The sequence below is a fragment of the Nicotiana tabacum genome, chromosome 15, assembly GCF_000715075.1.
Source record: "Nicotiana tabacum cultivar K326 chromosome 15, ASM71507v2, whole genome shotgun sequence".
Lineage (NCBI taxonomy): Eukaryota > Viridiplantae > Streptophyta > Magnoliopsida > Solanales > Solanaceae > Nicotiana > Nicotiana tabacum.
This window is the reverse complement of record NC_134094.1, coordinates 30,192,653-30,200,936: the sequence shown is the minus strand read 5'-3', so window position 1 is coordinate 30,200,936 and position 8,284 is coordinate 30,192,653. Positions and strand designations below refer to the sequence as shown.

Genomic DNA, 8,284 nt, shown 5'->3' with positions numbered 1-8,284 from the left:
CCACCTGAACGGAGCACCCTTCTGGGTCAATCTGGTCATAGGTGCTGCAATAGACGAGAAACCCTATACAAATCGACGGTAATACCCTGCCAAACCCAGAAAACTCTGGATCTCCGTAGCTGAAGACAGTCTGGGCCAACTCGACACTGCTTCAATCTTCTTTGGATCTATCTTGATCCCCTCACTCCATACTACATGACCCAAAAATGCCACCGAATCTAGCCAAAATTCGCACTTTGAAAATTTTGCATATAACTTCTTTTCTCTCAAGGTCTGAAGCATAATCCTCAGGTGATGCTCATGATCCTCCCGGCTTTGGGAGTACACCAGAATGTCGTCAATAAACACAATGAAGAATGAGTCAAGATAGGGTTGAAATACTCTGTTCATCAAGTGCATGAATGCTGCTGGGGCGTTGGTCATCCCAAAAGACATCACAAGGAACTCGTAATGTCCATACTGAGTCCTGAAGGCAGTCTTCGTGAAATGTGGCTCCCGAATCTTCAACTGATGATAGCCTGAACACAAGTCAATCTTAGAGAACACTCTGGCACCCTATAGCTGATCAAATAGGTCATCAATACGTGGCAATGGATACATGTTCTTCATTGTAACCTTGTTCAACTGGCGATAATCAATACACATTCGCATGAAACCATTCTTCTTATTTACAAACAAGACTAGAGCACCCCAAGGCGACACACTAGGACAATGAAGCCCTTATCAAGCAACTCTTGTAATTGATCCTTTAACTCTTTCAACTCTGATGGGGCCATACGATAGGGTGGAATAGAAATGGGCTGAGTGCCCGGTAACAAATCAATACTAAAGTTAATATCCCTGTCGGGCGACATGCACGGAAGATCTGCCAGAAATACATCTGGATAATCCCTCACTACCGGAACTGACTCCATGGTAAGAGTATTAACACTGACATCCCTCACGAAATCTAAATATACATTACACCCCTTCTCAACCATACACTGAGCCTTTAGAAATGAGATAATTCTGCTAGGAACATAATCTAAAGCACTTCTCCACTCTATCCGTGGTAATCCTGGCATAACCAGCATCACGGTCTTGGCATGACAATCGAGAATAGCATGATAGGGTGACAACCAGTCCATGCCCAAAATAATATCAAAATCTACCATACTGAGCAACAATATATCGGCTCTAGTCTCAAAACCACCAAGAACAACTAAACACGACCGATACACACAGTCAACAACAATAGAATCTCCCACAGGTGTGGACACATAGACAGGAGAACTTAAAGAATCACAGGATACACACAAATACAGAGAAAAATAAGATGACACTTAGGAATAATTGGAGTCTGCATCAAATAAGACTGATGCATCTCTATGACAGGTTGGAACAATACCTGTGATGACTGAGTCGGATGCAACTACCTCCGTCCTAGAAGGAAGAGCATAATATCTGGCCTAGCCTCCCCATCTAGGGCGACCTCTGCCTGCCCGACCTCCACCTCTAGCTGGATGTGCAGGTGGGGTAGCAAGTGGTGCGGCGACCATTAATTGAGAAGCCTGAGGGCTCGGTGGAATACGTGGAGCCTGAGTAGTCGGTGGAGGTGCACCCCTCCTGAGTCTGGGCAATCCCTCACCATATGATGAGTGTCACCACACTCAAAACATGCTCTCGGAGGATGTGGTTGTTGTGGCTAGCTAAGGCCTGATCGGCTAGACTGACCACTGAAAGCACCCCGTGCAGGAGGTGCACTAAACAATGGCGGTGTATAATAGGGAGCTTGAGGCCTAGGAGTGGCCGGAATACCACAGGAGGCTAGAAGTGCTGAATGAACAGAGCGACTCACATAGCCCCTACCATGACGAGCTTCAACTGGGGCACGAGTACCACTATATGTGCCAGAATCTCGAGACCTCTTGGCCTCCCTCTCCTCTCTCTCCAGAGTCAACATACCCTCTAATCTCCTAGCGATCCCCACTACCTGTTGGTATGCGATGTCCATCTCCAACTCTCGGGCCATGCTAAATCTGATACTGGGGTTGAGCTCCTCGATAAATTGACAGACTCACTCTCTAACAGTAGCAACCAAGGCTGGTGTATGCCTAGCGAAATCACTGAACCGGACCGCATACTAGGACAGGGTCATAGAACCCTAGCGCAACTGCTCAAACTATGCGCGCCATGCATCTCTGAGACTTTGGGGAACATACTCCCTCAAGAATATATCTGAGAACTGAGTCCAAGTAAGTGAAGCTGCCTCGGCCGGACTACCCAACTCATATGCTCCCCACCACTGATAGGTCGTTCCCTTAAGCTGGAATGTAGTGACAGCAACCCTACTAGACTCCGCAATACCCATAGTACGGAGGATACGGTGGCACTCCTCAAGAAAACACTAGGCATCCTTTGACTCCAAGCCACTGAAAGTAGGAGGGTGGTACTTCTTGTACCTCTCGAGCCTCAGCTGCTCCCCCTCAGAAACTGTTGCCCTAACCTCGGGCTGAACTGGGGCTACCGGTTGCACTGGTATGACCTCTGGGACCTGATCAACCTGAACCTGCTGCTCTGGGGTATGGGCGTTGGGAGTTTGTACTCCTCCCTCGGCCTGAGATATGGCAGTAGCAAGTGGTATCAACCCTGCCTGAGACAATGTGCGAACATGCTCAGAAACTGGGCGAGAGTCTCCTGGAGGGCTGGTGCAGTAACAGGCATCTCAGGTACCTGCCCTCCAACTAGAGCTACTGGTGGCTCATCTTTAGCAGTTCGTGCGGGTGCTCTGGCTGCACTACGTGGACGTCCTCGGCCTCTATCCCGATCCCGGCCTCTCGCAACTCTAGCTGGGGGAGCGAGTGTCTGGTCATCTGATCCAGCTGTACGTGTCTTATCTTACTAGTTTGAGCAGCTACATCAGATGGTGATGTGAACAAGATTCTTTTAAAAGGTAAGAATCACAACAATATTCTTGCAATAAACAGTGTGCTCGTAAGAAGGGCTCCTCCACCTCTTAAGGCTTTAGGTGGTGCTCAAACAATGATATTATCTCAATAGATGTCAATATTGCTTCAGCATACCTTTATTTCCAGATTATTCACTGACGCGATTGAAAGCTTGCTCCAAGGTATCACATATCAAGACACCAAATATGCCAGGAGTACCATAATTTAGATCTGCTGAAAGTACTCCGGATGTGGCAGCATCAATGACAACATCATAGTGAGACATATCACCTCTTATCACAGCCCCAATACAGAGTATTTCTTTATATTTCTATGACTTCCCAAGCTGATGTGCAACCATGCTAATTTCAAAATAGTCAGGAACCCACACAACATCAGCATTTTTTGAGTTAACTCTTGAAAGTCTGCAAATCTCCCTCCAAATATTTATTGGTGATAAGATCATTGAGATATGCAACAACAAAAGCAAAGAGACAGCCTTGGACAAAGGTAATAAAACCTTACAGATGACGAACAACATATGTTTGAAACAAATTCTTCCTGTCGCAATGTCTCTCAATTGCATACTAGATCGAAACCTTGAGATTGGGTGAATGATAGTGCAGGTGAAGAGATTATGCTTTGTCTGTAGAAAGGTAAAGACAAAGAATGACAAGTAGAATGCAGTTGTGTGGGATTCACAGTTCTTATACGAGGAAAAAGATTGCACTGAAAGCCGCTATTAAATTTTTTTTGAACTCTCTTAGGATTTGGGATAAATATAAATTTACTTTTCTTGTAAGTGTTGGCGAGTATTAGACTTTGATTTTCTTCTTTATATAATAAGTACGTTGGGCTTGGAGTACCAATATTCATGTCAAAATTTCTCGGCATGTCCCATGCCTTTTCGACAATTTCTGCGTGTCCTATGTTAGATTCATATTTAATTTTTGAGCTTTATTTTCTTTTCAACCATGTTGAGTGCCTTAATACCAACATAATCAACTCGACAAGGTACTTGACATATCGGTGCAAAACCATTTTATACTCTTAAACAAATATATCAATGAAGAAAATGATCTTCAAATAGCTTAACTTATGAGCAAGTGGAATCTCACCACTTGCGGAGTCGAGTCGCAATATCAAATTGCATCTGCAAGAAGAATCCATTAATAATTTTGGACCAGGCACTCTACGAGATGAAATAATTAATCTAAGAGAAACTATATTATAAAAAATAAAATAGTATCCATAACAAGCGATGTCTAGGTTGGGATATGGGTTTGGGTTCGGGACCAGGGATGGATGTTGGTGATTGTATCGAAGTTCAGGTTTGATATCACGAGTTGGGCTGGTGGTGAGGGTTCGACTTGGGTTTAGGATAGGGATCGGGGTATCAGGTCCGAGATTGGGGTTGGGGTTTGCAGTCGGGTCTAAGTTAGGGTCTTACCCTGACCCAACCCCAAACCTCAACCCAACCCCAACCTTCGACCCATATCCTAACCTTCGACCCTAACCTCGAACTTGAACCCCGAGAGCAACTCTGATCTCGACCCTAACTTAGACCCGACTGCAAACCCCAACCCCAATCTCGGACCTGATCTCGAACCTCGCCCCGCCTTGGACTCTTCCCTTGCCCTCGATCTCGAACCTAAATCCCAATTCTAACCCCGACCCCTGACTCTAAACTCTGACCCCAACCATGAACCCTGACTCTAAACCTCGATATCCCGACCACCGACTTTGGCCCTAGAATCGGAACCCCACTGCCCTCTCCTCCCCTCGCCCTCACCCATTTTGTCTTATATAGTATTTGCCTGGATTATATATTTTTAAAAAATTAATTTTTTTGTAGTTAACCAAACACCATAAAATAAGTAAGAAATACTTATTTGCCAAGAAAGATATTTTCTGTCATACCAAACACACCCATAGTGTGGTCGAATTTTCCTTCTAAAGTTAAGCTAGATTTTCTAAATGGACAAATATAAATATAACCAACGTACAATTTTACCTAATTATTTAAATTACAAAACACTTGAATTTATTAGTTTTTGCAAATATATGCATAGCCTACGAAATATAGGTACTTGTCGACAAACCAGTATAGAGTTGACATTCTCTCTTACTTTTCATATTTGAGTTTCTCTTTCTTTAAGTTGTGGTCATTCAAGTTCTTCTTCTTCTTCAATTGCACATAATCTAGCCTTATCCTCATATCCCTTTCATTCTCGGATTGCAACATGCCAACACCTCCTTAAGAGCCTAGCTAATACTTGTCATCGCACTTCTCTGTAGATAACCGTACATCTCTCACTTTTCTATAATTTTCTTTCAAACTTTATTTCGTTATCTTTCACTTCTTGCAATTGTTTTCTATGTTGTGCCTCTTCCTTTTGCTCTAGAAGTTATGATACATATTTACCTAAACCCTAAATGTTGAATTCTTTTTAAGAAATGTTACATCCGCCACTAAGGATAAAAATAAAATTGATAAGAAAAAATTAATTAAGGATGTTAAACCTCATCAGCCAAGTTGTTCTAATTTTTCTATTAAAATGCTATTAAGTAAATAAATATTGGAATAATTGCAAATGTAATGAATAATGAAATTGTACATTCGTGTGATGAGTTGAATTTGATCCGTACTTTGACGTCATAATTATATTATTTTATGGTTATCGCCCCTTTCTTTTTGTGTTCTTGGTTTTGTTTTTCCTACCTCTTCTTCCGTTAGACGTCACTTTTTATTAGGCTTTTAGACCATTTGAACAAGAGATTATTATTTAGTCGGTCAGATTCGCTATTTACTTCTTTTATCCGGTATATATAGATTATACACAATTATACATATATTGCATATGCATTATGTTGGCATGAGCTGTAACAGAAGATTTGTGCTGCGATTTTAGGGAGAGATTACAGGGATTCCTTCTTATCTGTCTCCAATTATAGATTCCAAGATCATAGCCTAAACTCATGTACAGTAGTTATTACCTTCCAAGGATAGATCCTTTGTATATGTTATATATATAAACAGCATCTTGTATTCATTGTAATTCAATACAGTATGAAATAAAAGGTTACCATTCTTGACATGGTATCAGAGCGTAGGCGTATGCTCTAAGATCTGAGGCGTCTTTCTGTGGAATAACAGGAACAAAGAATAGAAAGAGACCATAGATTGAAGCGATGGAAGAATCTACTCCCTCAACAGAAGACTCCCAAAGTGAGAACTTAATCCTTGTCGACTTAACATCTAGAATATCACAGATGTTAAACCAAACACTAACCATAACCAGTCATGAACCTATAGCAGCACCAATTGGCGTCAAGTTAAATGACACCAATTATGGAATTTGGTCCCAAGTTGTAGAGATGTACATCTCAAGAAAAGACAAGTTGGGATACATAAATGGAGATCTCCCACAACCTCTTGAAACAAATCCTAGTTTCAGGAAGTGGAGAACAGAAAATGCAGTGGTGAAGGGATGGCTGATCAACTCTATGGATCCAAGTCTAATTGGTAACTACATCAGATTTCCAACAGCAAAAGCTGTGTGGGATGCTATTGCTACAACATATTTTGATGGTAGCGACACTTCACAGGTTTATGATCTTAAGAGGAAGGTGACAAGGCTCAAACAAAGTGGAGGATCTATTGAAACCTATTACAACAACCTGCAAGGTCTATGGAGTGAAATTGATTTTCGTCGCCCAAATCCAATGAAATGTGAAATCGATGTACAAAAGTATAACTCTATTTTACAGGAAGATAGAGTCTATACGTTTCTGGATGGATTAGATGATCGACTTGACAAGATCCGAGGGGATGTACTTCAACTTCAGCCATTTCCTACAGTGGAACAGGCCTATGCCCATGCTCGCCGTGAAGATCTAAGACAAACGGTGATGTTAACAAAGGGAGATGTTGTTCCTGCTGCTTCTGCTATGATCTCAAAGGGAGGACTGAAGCAAAATCAACAACTCTCACTTCATCTGCTCTCAAATGGGAAGCATACTACATCAGCGAAGTCAAAGTTACAATCAGATGAAGGGGGCTGCACACACTGTGGAAATATGAAGCACACTAAAGATACCTGTTTCAAGTGGAAGGGATATCCAGAATGGTGGTATGAACTCAAGGCAAAAAGAAAACAAGCTGGTCGAGCTGCATTAGTGAACACCGGAGACTCTCCTAATGCTACGACAGACATGTATTCTCAACTTATTTCACAAACAGACTCTTCTCCTGCTGCAGCGAACATATCTATGGCTCTTAATGATTCAGGTAACCTTGATTGGATTATTGATTCAGGGGCGACTGATCACATGACGTTTGATTCAAGAGACTTTGTTGAATCCAGTCAACCAAAAAGAACGTGCATTGCTAATGCTAATGGAGTGACATATCCAGTTATAGGGGCTGGAAAAGTCGCACTCTCACCCTCTTTCTCACTACCAAATACTCTTTTAGTTCCATCTCTTTCAGCTAAATTGTTATCTGTTGGCCAAGCTACTGAGGAAATGAACTGTTGTGCACTAATTTACCCTAAGTTTTGCTTGTTTCAGGATATTCTCACCAAGGAGATTATTGGTCGTGGTACTAAAAGAGATGGGCTTTACTACATGGATGATTTCATCCTTGGCCGGGCAAATATTGGACAAGGGATCGGTGAAAAAGAACGACAGATTTGGTTGTGGCATCGTCGACTGGGACATCCATCATTTTCTTAAGGCATTTGTTTCCAAGTTTGTTTTCCAACATATGTGAATCTGATTTTAGGTGTGAACCTTGTATCATGGCCAAAAGTCATCGTGTTTCTTATCCTATAAGTTCAAACAATTGTGAGATACCCTTTATGTTGATTCACTCGGATGTTTGGGGACCAGCTCCTATATCGATTTCCTCAGGTTATAGATGGTTTGTAACCTTCATAGATGATTGTACACGCTTTATTTGATGAAAAATAAGAATGAAGTGTTTGCAATTTTTCGCTCTTTCCATAGCATGGTCAAGACTCAATTCACTGCTAAACTTCAAATTCTTCGGTCTGATAATGGTGGGGAATATGATAATAATGAGCTACAGGAATATTTTAAAGAACATGGCATGTATCATGAAACTACTTGCTCTCAAACGCCACAACAAAATGGTGTTGCGGAGCGAAAAAATAGACATATCCTTGAAACAGCTCGAGCGCTCTTAACAACAACACATGTACCTTGACGTTATTGTACAGATGCAGTTGTTGCTGCTGTTTATTTGTTGAATCGAGTGCCATCTCGAGCATTGAAATTTAAAACTCCATTACAAACTCTTGCTCATCATGTACCATTACCATCTGTCTTAATGC

General features: G+C 41.8%; 1 pseudogene; it reads right to left on the bottom strand.

Moving 5' to 3' along the window:
* Positions 1-2,995: 2,995 nt before the first annotated feature.
* LOC107794803 (6,7-dimethyl-8-ribityllumazine synthase, chloroplastic-like) lies at positions 2,996-5,145 on the bottom strand (annotated as a pseudogene).
* Positions 5,146-8,284: the final 3,139 nt, after the last annotated feature.